The sequence below is a fragment of the Cupressus sempervirens genome, chromosome 5 (assembly GCF_028749045.1).
Source record: "Cupressus sempervirens isolate cs-2001-9-10 chromosome 5, ASM2874904v1, whole genome shotgun sequence".
In the NCBI taxonomy this organism is placed as follows: domain Eukaryota; kingdom Viridiplantae; phylum Streptophyta; class Pinopsida; order Cupressales; family Cupressaceae; genus Cupressus; species Cupressus sempervirens.
Genome location: NC_143122.1, coordinates 980,098,927 through 980,112,443, shown reverse-complemented (window position 1 = coordinate 980,112,443; position 13,517 = coordinate 980,098,927). Strand labels below are relative to the sequence as shown.

Below are 13,517 nucleotides of genomic sequence, written 5' to 3'. Positions count from 1 at the left end.
CTTGGTGTATTTTAAACAACACATGAAAGCCTTAAACCTTGAACTATCATTGATCACTGAAACCATTCTACCATACTTACCATGTGTGCAAAAAATGGTTTCCTGCTGTGGCTATAAAGCTATCAAATGCAGAATTCTAGAAAAAGTTCCTGAAAAAATAGTTAAACATGTTGTGCACATAAATAAGTATACAACATAAAAATGTTAAATTCAAATTAGCAACCTTGGCTGAGCAAGGCAGCTGAGATCATATTGCTCAGCGAAGTTCATATTGAAAATGATCTTTGATAGCAACAAAAGATAGATAAAATTAACATCCAGTATAACATAAACTGATTCAATGAAAGGACAGAAACGGTTTCAGTTGCTTCCCTGGCTTCAAGTGTTTCAGCTTTGGACACTTTGGATATTGGCAAGCAGGTGTAGGGCAGTTCCAAGACCCGCCTAAAAACCCATCATCATTCCCTTCAAATAATTTTCTATTCATTATTTCATTCTACTCTTTGCTCTGAATCATGCTTAAAAGCTCCTTCCACTACCTCCAATGACGAAGACAAGTACTTCCCGCAGAATTTAAGTGATCCACCAGAAAAGGTGATACACAACCATGTGATGTTTTTGATCAAGTGAAAAGCAGGTTTTGAAAGTACCCTGAAAGCCTTTACATCATAATGGAGAAAGATATATCATTAAAGCACCACATAGACGAAACAAAAAACAAAAACACAACAGCTGGCAGGCAGATCCAAAAGGCCAGAGGCGGGACAGCTACTAAGAAAGGGACAGCAAACAGAAACAGAAAGGACAACAGAACAGCCAACCAACAAAGAGCTAAGATTCTTCAGAAGCTCAGCCACTTCCAGCTCAAGAAGATCCATACCACCTGCAGCTTTCTTGATATCCTCAAAATCCTTGTCGCCACACAGAATCATCTTCTTAGTGCTAGTGTGAGTTCTCTTACCCATACCGGCAAGGGCATCCTCAGAGCTAGAATCCTTCTTGTCCATCACCTGCATGATAGCTTTCTACCGGTTGGTGTTCTCAAGCTTGGCAATGAGGATCTTGAGGTGCTCCATAGAGGCTTTAAGAATCTTGTAACTTTGCTCACTGATTTTCCTGAGAGTATCTTCCACTCCAACAATCTTCTTCTCAGCACCAGAGAGCCTAGTCTCCACCTCCTTGAACATGGAAGTATAAACCTCAGACAAGGCTTCAGTATCATTGACAACCTTAGTGAAGTCTCTTAGAGCTTTGGGGAAAGAGCTATATTTTCCATCACCAAGAGCCTCCAAGTAATCCAGCTTAATAGAAAAGGACTTATGTTTAATTTACATCTCCTCACCTCATTGAAAACCCACAACCATGTAGAAATCCATTGCACCATCTTTAGCACCCTACAGGACATTAATGTTGGGTTCCATACTATGGCAATTCAAGTCAGAGAAGACAACATCCTCCTTTGCATTACTCTTAACAATATCAGTGATGGCATCAACAATTATAGAGAAAGAACCACCTCCCACCACATTCTTCAGCACACTCACCTCAGGGGCAATATTGGGAGCACAAGAAGGGGAAGGGGCAGCCATATCCTCAAGATTGAAAACCCTAGGGATAAGAGGATCCTTGGGAGGAAAGAGAGCAAGGGAATTCCCACCACCACCACCAGAGCCTCTAGCAGAGGAGGCCAAACCTTCGGGATTCTTTCAAGGAGGGGAGGGCCAAACATCATCCTCCGAACTAGTGTCTATACCATCACTATCATCATGACCCTCCTCAACCTACAAATCCTCCTTTGACTTTCTCTAGTTCTTTCTCTTAGGAGTACTCTTCTTCTTCTTCTTACCAAACCCAGAAACAAGGGCTTTACTCTTTCCCTTAGCACTACTTTCTCTAGGGTATCTATATCAATTTCTTCCTCCACTTCCATATCAAACTCCCCATCCTCCTCAAAGTTGTCAAAATCAATAGGATCCTCATCCAAGGACGAATGCTTAGAAATGGAAGGCTCAACAAAAGTAGCCTTCAAATAATCAACAATTAAAACCATAGGCCCTTCATGGAGGGCAAGATTGCCATCCAGATTGACCCTAGCACTCTTGATACTCGAATTAATAAAGAAGAGATAATAGACTAGGGATACCTTTTCTTTGTGGCGGAAATGGTTGAGCAAGACAAAGTGGTGGTCATATACCCAAGGGCATCTATCATCCAGCATGATATATTGCATGATAGCAAACAAAACCCACCTTCAGGATTTCTTAATAACCTTCGGAGCATAGTAATTTTTGCCAATTTTCACCAAATTGACCCTCTCTTTCTACTCTTCGGAAAATTTCTTGATAGCATCATCATTGAGTTTTTGATCTATGAAAAAAAATTTCCCCACAATAGGCAAACAAATAACTTTCGCTATCACACCCTCGTCAATTTTAAACTTCCTCCCACCAATAATCATCTTTCCCTACTTTCACTCCTTTAAACATTTTGGACACTAAACAGTTCCAACCATGCAGGAAGTCATCTTGCCTACTTCCAAAATATCCAAAACTTCTGGGGTTTTGTCACCATTCCTCATAAGACAAGGGCTCCCTCCACTTTCTATTACTCGCATACCACCTCTTTCACTATCACTCAAACCTATGCACACAGATAGAGCCAAAAAGAGTCTTGAAACCAAATATTAATCTCCACTTTTGAAATCCCTAGGCCAAAATAAGGGGAAAAAACACCCAGAAAGTGTGTGGAGTCATGACATCATTACTCCTCACTCTGCCAATCAGACGAGTACCTTCACATATCATGATTGCTTTGGCCATTAGAAAATGCATTGTAATCAGTATTAAGGACACCCACCTCCCCATGAGTCCTATCAAAATTTAATACAGCCTTGGCACCATGGGGGAAATCCACCTTGCCAACTCGTAGGTCTATCAGCTCTTACTACCACATTAGCAATCCAAACCACCATACTATTGACCTCCCTAGAACAATGGAAGATAAAACATTTCTCAAAAGAGTTAATGATATTTTTAGCCATAGAAATGATGTTCTTAATAGTCCATGAAGGAGGGGAGGCTCCCTTTAGACACCTTACAATTGTTAGAGTCCCCTTCAAGCCAAACCTTGCTACAACCAAACTTGTTGGCAAACAAAAGGGAATGGAGATCAGCCATAGCTTTCGCTAAGTGGTTGGTCTGAGATCCACAACCATGGGATGTTACTACCTCAAAAGATCGGTAGTTTATATGTGCAAAAGATTCAATTTTGTTGCCTTCTTGGAGATAATGATTAACACATTACATTGTTGTTTAAAGTAGAAAAGTTGAATTAGTTTTAATTCCACTGACCTGCAACCTCATGTTATAATAAAGGTGGCTACCCAATCTAGCAAGCAAAATCCATCCTCCAAGACAGTAATCTTATGTCCCCTAGGCAGAACAGAAATCTAAAAGTAGAATATTTTCCTTTAACCACTTTGCACCTGCCAACTTGCAAATTCACCGACCAAAATGTCAATAGAAAATGTGTTTGTGACATATCCAACAATTATAAAAACCTTCTAATCAAGAAATATATCAATCATAAAGCAAAAATTAGGTTTCTTAAAAAAAGCATCAACCGCCAAATTATTCTTTCCTTTAGCAAAACATCAAAATCATACACTTTAAACTTTCTCATTTTAGCTATCTATCCCACAACCCAAGTATTGCCTAGATTTGGCCAATGCATTCATGTTGGTTAACCTGTCCTTTGTCATAAATAGTGAAGCTCATTATCCCTCTTATTGAATGGTTTGAAGGAAGGATTTGCAAGCTAGCATCATTTAACCCTCAAATGTCATGCAAACCTATGGGTTTGGGTTGACGGTTATGAGTATATTCATGAGTTCTCAATTTGAAAAGTTTGCAATGAGGGTCCTGTTGTGAGGTTTTCACACCATCGCCCCAAAAATTTGGGGACCCCCCTTCTTTTTTATCGCCTTGGCAAATTTTTGGATTGCCCAAAATTATTGAGTTTTGAAAATTTCACGCCTTGGCACCTTCAGAACAAATGTGGATAGACTTAGCTTATTTTCACCCAACTCCGCTTGATTTTCCAGAACAACCAATTTCATCCTTAGGCCAAACAAAATTTTTAAGAGCAATATTTGGCAGGATAAAATTGTAAATTTGTACTTAGATGTTTTCTTTTGAAAATCTGGATATAAATGCATAAATTTAAAAAATCTTTCAAAAGAAAAAATTTTGCTAGACTTCAATTTTGCAAAATCTCAATTTTCTCTTTGGTGAAAACTTTAATTTTGTTGAAATAGGGCTAAATTACAAAAAATCGATTTTTGGTTCTAGATGCAATTTTATTTTATTTTTATTGGCATAGCAAAAAACGATTTAGAGAGAAATTGCAAAATATTGGCTTTAATAGATTAAAATTGCCTTGAAAACTTTTTCCCTTTAACGAAATTGGTAATTTAATATTTTTAAAATGGCTTTTGGTTAGCCAAAATCCAAATTTAATGACGTGTTAATTACTAAACCCTCATTTAATGGAAATATTTAACACCCTCAAGGCATTATTTAATTTCTTTTTGCAATTTGGAGTTAATTGGCAAATTTAAAATGCAATTTTCTTTTTGGCAAGAGTAAATTTTGAGCTAAGTATTTAATTATGGGCCTTAACTTGGATTTAATTTTTGTTTTTTCTCTCCTCCAAGACCAAGTCGGCCAGCTTAGAGGGAAAAGAAATTGGGTATAAAGGAGACCTCTCTCCCATTTCTTTTTCACAATTCATTTCTTCCTCTCCTTTGTTGAGCGAATTTCCTTGAGGAGCAGATTTTTCCATGCTTGGCGATTTTGTGGAAGGCAGTTTTCTTGCATTTGTTGGACGATTTTGCTTGCATTTGGCCATTTTCAGGCCTTGGCGATTTCCTTTGAGGGCAGATTTTTGCAGAGTTTAATGATTTGTTCTCTTTTTGTGGGCTGCGACTTGCGCCCTAGGTGACATTTTTGGGCAAATTGAGGACTTCCATGCTTGTGCGAATTAAGGCAAGGGCAAAACTTTTCACTCTTGGCATTTTCTTGAGGCAGATCTGATTTTGTGACATGGACAATTCATGGTGAAGGTCTGATTTTTTCCCTATTTAGGACTGCATTTTTTATATCAGACTTGGCGATTTTGTTGGGAGAAGGGAAGCATATGAAAGTTTGATTTTTGTTTGATTGAGCAAGTGTTGGATATTTTAGAGGTTTAAATTTTTAATTTGCAAAAGGATTTGGAGTTCTTGAGGTCTTGTCCTAGGTTCTGAAAGGTCGCTGTAAGATTATTGGTTAAGGTGAATTTTCATCATCTAGAGTTGTAAGGGGTCCTTAAGCTGACATCCTTATTTCGTTCTAGTCTAAGGATTGCTCCTCTTGGTTCTTCTTGCCTTCTGGTCCACCACTCTACCATTCCATAATAGGGCGACGAGCATGGAGGATGTTAGTGCAAGTAAGAATCCCTAGCGGGCAAACACTAAGAAAGACAAAGAGGATATGATGCCCAAAACTCCCTTCTTCTCGAAAATGAAGAGAATAACCGACACCAATATCGGTACAGTGGACATGATAAGGATGAGAGACAGACTAAAGGAAGGACAATCCCCCTTGGCAAAGACGATGTCAACGAGATAGATTTTGGATCGAAGTTGGATGAGTTAGGAAAGGTTGCCATCAGGTAGAAACATTTGGGCACCCTTTCCTCTCTCAATGCTTTTATTGGATTTGCGAGGGAATATGAGAAGGATCACAAAAAGATACTACAAGCAGCAAGCAACGTGGCGAAGTCTGCGAAACTCAAGGCGAAGCACACACCTGGTCCTCCTATGGAAGAAGTTAACGAAAGGCTAGCTAAGTTCATTGCTTAGCTAAGAAAATGAAAGAAAGGGGAAGATTTATATTAGATCATTTGATGCAAGCCCAAGTGGCAAATTTCCCCTTTCTTCTAGAATAGGACAAGTGTCTATTTCTGATTGGCCACCATTTTGGTGCCTTCTCATCGGTTGCCACTTTTAGACCTTTTCATTGGTCCATTGATGAGGTAGCAGCTTCTCATTGGCCGATGGGGTGGCAACCCTAATTAGGGTTTTGAGGATCCAATCTGGATCATTGATCTTGTTTTGATCTCCACCGTCCATTGTATTTTTGGCCCCTATAAAAGGCCATTTACTCTCATTTGTAAAGTGTTGGAGAAATTATTGCGAAGATAATACCAAAATTGCTCTCTTTTTCATTGTTGCGATTTGCATGTTGATTAAGAACATTGGGTATTATTGCATGTTTTCTACTTCCACATAGTTATATTTTCTTCCAAGTTGTTTTAAGTTGGTTGCATTTGAAGTTGTTTAAGTGAAGTTAAAGTAGATGGATAGTTGTATGGTAGCATTGGTATATGTTTGATAGCAATCAATACTAGGCCACTAGCATCCTAGCGGCCGGTTGGGAAGCTTTATGTGGTAAACTAGTTTATTGTTCCTTTGAATCATTGCACCTGTGAAAGTGAGGCCGCTGGTCAGCTCTCATTAGGTTCGATCCCCATCCATTTGCTAACCTTCCATTCATAGGAGTAGGAGTAGAATAGTGAGTAGCTGGTTAGTCGAAGTTTAGGGAAAGAAGTTAGAGGAGTAGGTCGAGTATTAGAATACATCCATTCACCTTCCACCACCATCGCTTTCCCATCAACATCATCATCGGCAAACACACCCTCCATCATCACTACCATCAACATTATCTGACACTCGCACATTTCACAAACTGAGCCACCATCACCTTCATCCCACCAAAGTCCAAGTCATCCTTGAAAGAATAGCATAAGGCCGCCTACGTGATTACCAGCGAATCACATCGATAAAACTGAGCAAGTATCCAATGATGTAAGGAACATTGGAGATATTGCTTATGTCTTCATGAGTAATAACTTTTCAAGAGAGGAGTTGCATGTTTGATATCCCATATTGAATATTCAAATCCTAATATGTTATGTAAGTGATACAAAACTCGCATCAACATTATCTGGCGCTAGAAGGAGGGTTGAATGATTTTCATTTTCGGATCAACTTGGAAATTCGGAGCAAAGATTGAGGAATGAGCTTTCAAGGTTAGATTTGAGACAAGAGATCTCTTTTAAAATCAAAAAATTCAAAAAAAAAGAAAAGAAAAGAAAGGTTTCTCAATGGATAGGCGAGTGGACGTTCCTCCCATTTGGACTGATTTGAACAAAAGGTTACATCCATTGAATTTGTCTCAACTTGCAGCATCAAGGAAATGTAGGATACATGGTACTACGGATCATGGGGAGATGGATTGTTTGGTGTTTCTCTTAAGTGGACATGTCGTTAAGAGGAAAATTTTATTTTTCACAAATACATGAGCTTGCGGTCTTTGTCCATTCGGAGGAAGATTTTCTTTTTTTCAGAGAAGATATCAATAGGGAACCAAAAAACATATGTGGAAAACGTTATTGATGCCTTGCACATGGTCTCATATATTCAGAGTCTACTTGCCCATCTTGCCAAGACACCTTTGACTTGGTCAAGTTTCAATTGGGTTGGTATGAGGAAATATCAGTAGGAGGTAGTAAGAATTTCTTTCAGCTTTCAAGTTGGGCACCAAAGAATGAAAAGGGTAAGATTTATCAAGATGATATGGTTGATTCTAATGTTCAAGATAACCAAGTGGATGAACCTTCACACATTATATCACAAGGTGGAGTGGTTGACAAGAAAATCGAGGGAACAATTGAATTTATCCAAGAGAGAGAGGAGACGGTAAGCAAAGGAAAGGATTCCACCAAGATCCTGATTGAGTCAGATCAAGATGCTTCATCCGATGTGGGTGAAGGCATGTTTGAGAGCTTCAAGAACTTTGAGACTCGAACTGTACAACAAGGACTGGAGTCGGGTAACTGAATATCAATAGAGAACTTTTTATTACCCAATTGGTGCAGAATTCACAATGCATTCCACTCAGAGTCATCTTGCTCCTTGTGTACAGTGGCCTTAGAACAAGTAGAAAAGAGAATCCCAGGGCCTCTAAAACGAGAAGATCAACATGGCAGATAGAAGGTTGAGATTCAACAAGTTGATGGAGCAAAAAATCAATAGGTAAAGACACACGAAGAACTACAAATGGAACATCAAAAGGTGGACGAAAAGGAAATCTTTGGTGAGCATTCATGTATAATTCAAGAGGTGACTCTTGAGGATGGGTTGCAAGAAGTTTCAAATATCCTTAAAGAGGAAGATAATCAAGTGGGAAAGTTGAACAAGGAATTACAACATATCACAAGAGAGTTCAAGTATGAGGAAAATATTGATAAACCAATGCAAGGCGCTATCTCCACTACTCCCCCTCCTCCCCCTCTCTACACCTTGTCAATACTCACTCGCACCTCCTTTTCTTTTCGGAGAGTCACTGCAACCTCTTTGTCCTCCATCTTAAGCAGCTCCTCTCTCAGACCTCCTTCATCGAGTCCATTGATACCACATCCAGGTTCGACCTTCTGGCGACTGTGCTTTGGGAGTCTGCCCTACTCTCCATCCCCCACCGCACCAACCCTCTCCCTCAGTCCCGAACAGAGAAGCAACCACCCAATGAGCCAATGCCTCAATGATCATTACAAGTCCCTCCAACATTTGATCCATTCGGCCTTCACCTCCCACTCCTTGTCCTTTTCCTAGCTATGCCTCTCCTACCATCACCTTCTCCACCACAAGAAGCGATTGTTAATTTCACTACAGTGTTGATCCCTTTGCGCCTCTCTCTTGCATTCCCCCAAGCTCTTTTGGCACACATTGTTCCCTCCCCACCCCCTCCCTCTGCCTTCACCTTCCACTCATCATCCTTTACCCAGCTGCACCTCTCCTACTATCACCTTCTCCACCACAAGAAGCAATTTTTCATTGCATTGTAGTGTTGATCCCTCAATGCCTCTCCCTTGCATTCCCCCAAACTTTTGGTGCACATTGTTCCCTCCCCACCCCCTCTATCTTGGACCAAAGCTCCTCAATCACCCACACCTCCATGCTTTACAACATCCTTAACCAGCCTTCCCTCCACCTCACTCCTCTGACCCACTACCATCTCTTCATCTTCTCCAGCATTCATGAGGCCATCAAATCCATGAGTTGTAGTAGATCTGCAGATGAGGAACATATCCAGGCGGGAATCTTCAAGCTTGACTATACAATTTTGGGCTCCTTCCTGTGTGTGCTCTTTAATAGAGTGGTTTGCACGCGCTTTCCTGATTCTTCATCAAGGCGCATTATCTATACTATTCATAAGGCCTGGTCGGTGTCCCATCCCAGCAACTACCGAACTATCATGATTGGGCACACTTTTGCCAAACTCTATGCTACAGTTCTGAACACTATTTTATCTAGAAAGCTTAACAAGTGAGGTTATCGTGTGAGGAGTTAGACTAGTTTTTGCATCGATTTTCAAACCACAAATCATATTTTGACTCTACGGGCTATTATTGAGGCTTGACACCACTCAGCGAAAGCCTACTCCCACTTTGTAGACATTCACAACTATTTTGACTTTGTTCCTCCTGAGGCATTTTTTCAACATCTTAAAGACAGTGAGATTTTTGCAACTATCTTAGTTGCTATCATGAGATTATATGAGACTGTGGTTGGCAGACTTACAACTCCTCAAGGGTTCTCCGACCCAATCTAGAGCACCATTGGGATGACGCAGGTTTGCCCTCTCTCCCCCACCTTATTCAGCATTTATATTGATGAGTTTGAGACTTTCCTCTATGATTCCTCGCTCCTCAATGATGGTTGCTATTTGCACCAAGTTACGAGCTCTATTCTCTTATTTGTAGTTGATGTGGTTCTTCTTGATGGTTTGGCCTCCTTCTGTGACTTGAGACAGATAGTTATGAACATGGGGAAGACCAGGGAGATAGTCTTTAAGTGTTTGAAGACCTCCCATCTTCACTTCTATTTTCAAGGTCTTGAGATTGAGATTACCTTCTCTTACACTTATCCTGGGGTTCAATTCTTTGGTTCCCACTTTCATATGGACCTGTCATGCAACCCAAAGTTAAGGGGTTTGGACCCCTGCTATGATGGAGAGACATCACTTTCAAGACACCACGTCTAAGTTGTCCCTTCTACACTCCTTGGTTAGACCAACAGTGCTCTACAGTTCTACTGTGTGAGGACCTTCTCTCCTGAACACTGACTGGACCTCCATTAAAAGAGCTCAAATCCTTCTCCTTCGGTACACTATCAGATGTCATCTATCTACTCCCCACAACATCATTGTCGTAGAGTTCAGTGCTCATCCCTTCAAGCTCAGAGCCATCTTTGACTTGGTCTGGTTCCTTCACCATCTTAGGGGTTTTGCGAATTCTACTGATAGGCACCACAAATACTTACTTAGCCTATTGTTTGTCTACGACTATTGTTGGGTCTGACCTTGTTAGCAGAGCTCGTTGGTACACCAAGGCTTTTGTCCTTGTTAAGCTCGATTGGGATCGTGATTAATCGCCTCCCTCCCTTCCAATACTCTTTGGATGCTCTTGCCGACCTCCTTCCCTCGAAGCAAGAGTTGAACATGCATGCAAAATTGGATATCTACAAACAGTACATTACCACGACCTTGTGCAACTCTTTGGGTTGTCTATGACTAAGGATGGACTTCTATGCTAAGCACTTTTTGGACATTCAAGACAAGGTCATTGTGTGTCATGTATACTTATCTCGATGCTAAAGTCATGCTCTTTGCATCTCCCTAGGTTCCTTCCTCATCATCTCCCACTAGCTTTGCAACTAGACTGACCATCAAATTGACATAGATGACAAGATCTATCGCGTTTGTGCCTCGGTTGAGGTTAAGACTGAGATTCACTTTATCTTCCAGTGACCCACCTAGTACGAGATCAAAGAGAAGCTTCACTGACTATTCAGAGAGTGCATGTCTTTTTCATCTTTCTTCAACTACGTCCACCAGTGGTGCCTTGTTTTGTACCTCCCGAAGGCTATTCAACTTCGTGATTATTCCCTTCAGGTCATACTTTTGATCAACTTATCACTTCTTTTTCTCATCATTGTCTCTTGCTCACAGCACTAAGTGGCCGCTAGAAAACTCCAACTTTCAATGGCATCATGTTTATGAAACCTCGCAATGGTCCCACTCAACAGCAACACTCTTCTTCCAGCAGTACTCTGAAATGGTCCAGAGCTCGCCCTTGCCCTTGCCCTTGCCCTCGCCTTAGACCTTATCCTTTTGCGCTGGAATTTCTCCCGCTTAGGACGGACCTTTAGTCTTCCTTTGTGGATCCTTTGCTTTCTTGTTTGTTCATTTTTTGGTCCCCGTTTGGTGTTCATGTTGTTGGTTGTTGCCTTCTTTGTAAGCTTTCAATCCCTTAGACCCCTTGTGGTCTCTTGTTGGGCATTAATAAATTTATCTTATCATTGTCTCCTTCAAATTCCTAGTGAGTAAATGTTATAGGGTGTCTATTCTAAACCGAGACTACTCCAATCCCTTCGCTTGAAGCATCGCATTCTTAAGAAAAAGGGAGTGAGAAATTTAGATAAGCCAACACAAGTCATAAACTCATTACTACCTTGATCTTGTTCCAAGCTCTCTATGCTGAACTGTTCCAAGAGAAGACCCCCTTTTCTATCAACTATATGAGGACCCAGTCACAAACCTCTTATACTAGTTGTAAAGCCCCATAGATCCTCTCAAATGTCAAAACTTCCATACCCTAGGTTAATCCTCCCTACTAACCACTTGAGTATTGATCTTCTATCCCAAATATAATATTTCAAGCAAATCAAATGATCTCCTCCTTGTTCCTTTTGCTCCACCTTGTCCACTACAACCTTAAGAGCATACTTTTCTACTTTAGGATCCTCATCAAAAACCACAATATGTAATATATTTGTCCTTTTCCCTAACAATTATGATCTAGCATGTCATGGCTCTATACAAGTGAAGCACAATTCTTGCCTTCCAACTCTTGAAGGAAAAGTTTCTCATGCTAAATTGTAGATGCATTCTTGGAGTACAATTTGGTTTCAAATATTGAATCTTTTGATTTAATGTTTTGTCGATGACCTCCAACAAGGAATTAAGATTCAAAGACCAACCAAGCCGTTGAGTGGTTTGGATAAGCCCTCTACAAAAAGAACTATGAGGCTCATTTCTATTACATTTGGGTACATCACTAATAGCCTCTAAAATTTTGGCATAGTGCTCTGTTGTGCCCTCTTGTCTTAATTATGCTAGAACTCTAAAATTAATCAATGTGTCATTCCTATCAAACCTCTCTAACAATCTTTGGCTAACCCTTCTCAGATAGTGATTGAGTCATATCCTTGGGTGATACGATGCCCTAGTTCCACCACTCATATGCTACACCCTCAAGATGCAAGATAAAAAAACTTGATGGCATCTTCCCCAAACATTGGGTCCAAAGAGAAGTATGTATCTAATTTTTGCAGTCATGCTCTAGTTGAACAAGTTCCTAATCCATCAAAAGTATTTATTGTAATCTTTTGCAAAAGTTGTTGTATGTCTCTATGAGACTGCTTGTCGTACCTTGTTATGACTAAACATCACGTCACATGGAATGATTGGATTTAGATTGCTATAATAAGAATGAAACCTTGTTATCTCCTCAATGGAATTAGATGGTATGTGTTCCTCTTCTTCAAGTGGGGCCTTCTCCTCCCTTTTGTAAAAATTTGCATCTAAATGTCTTGGTTGGAGGGTTGATTGAAACTCTGTTATTGTGTAAGTGACTTCCTTGAGCACAATTGGAATTTGACCTTCCAACACTGCATTATCAATTCATTCCTCTCAAAGTCCCCACCCTCTTTGCCAAAGAATCCCTTGTAGACGGCTATGATTCTCTCACTAGCTCTTTATTTTTGGTTCTAGTGACCTCCTGAATGTTGATTTCCTCACCTTTATCACCCATGGTTTATTCCTCTTCATTGGTATCTAATTTCACAATCACTCAACTACATAGCTATGCATCACAAACCCACAAACGAGAAAGGTGACAATGGCTCAAATACCACTTTCAAGTACCTGGGGTTTGACTACCTTAATCAAAACTCAGATAGCTAGTCTAAATAGTACATAGTATTTAATGCTAACACAAATAGAAGACTCTAATCATGGAAGAACATGCATTAAGTTAATATATTTAACAAAATATAATTTCTTCAAAGATTACAAAAGTAATTTGTAATACAATTCTTACAAAAAAATTATTGACAAGGATAAATATAGCAACAGTTTAGATAAATCCTTTTACAACCCACACCCATATAAATAGAGTCCCCCCCCCTATAGCTTTGATTTGGGTTAGAATTGTAGCTGGTTGTTCTAGTGATTATATCCGACCTTTAGTGATTTGGAGCCTGGAAAACCCCACACAGATGACTTTTTGGCCAATCATGAGTCGTGAAACCATAAGGTATCTTCTATTCGCCCTAACACATGCTTTAATCTTCC

The 13,517-nt window shown here is 40.0% G+C and overlaps 1 protein-coding gene across 3 annotated transcripts in view; it reads right to left on the bottom strand.

Annotated features, from left to right (window-relative positions):
- The window catches only part of LOC149559215 (dynamin-related protein 3A-like), a 67,415-nt gene that overhangs the window by 31,771 nt on the left and 22,127 nt on the right, over positions 1-13,517 (bottom strand). The window lies entirely within an intron of this gene.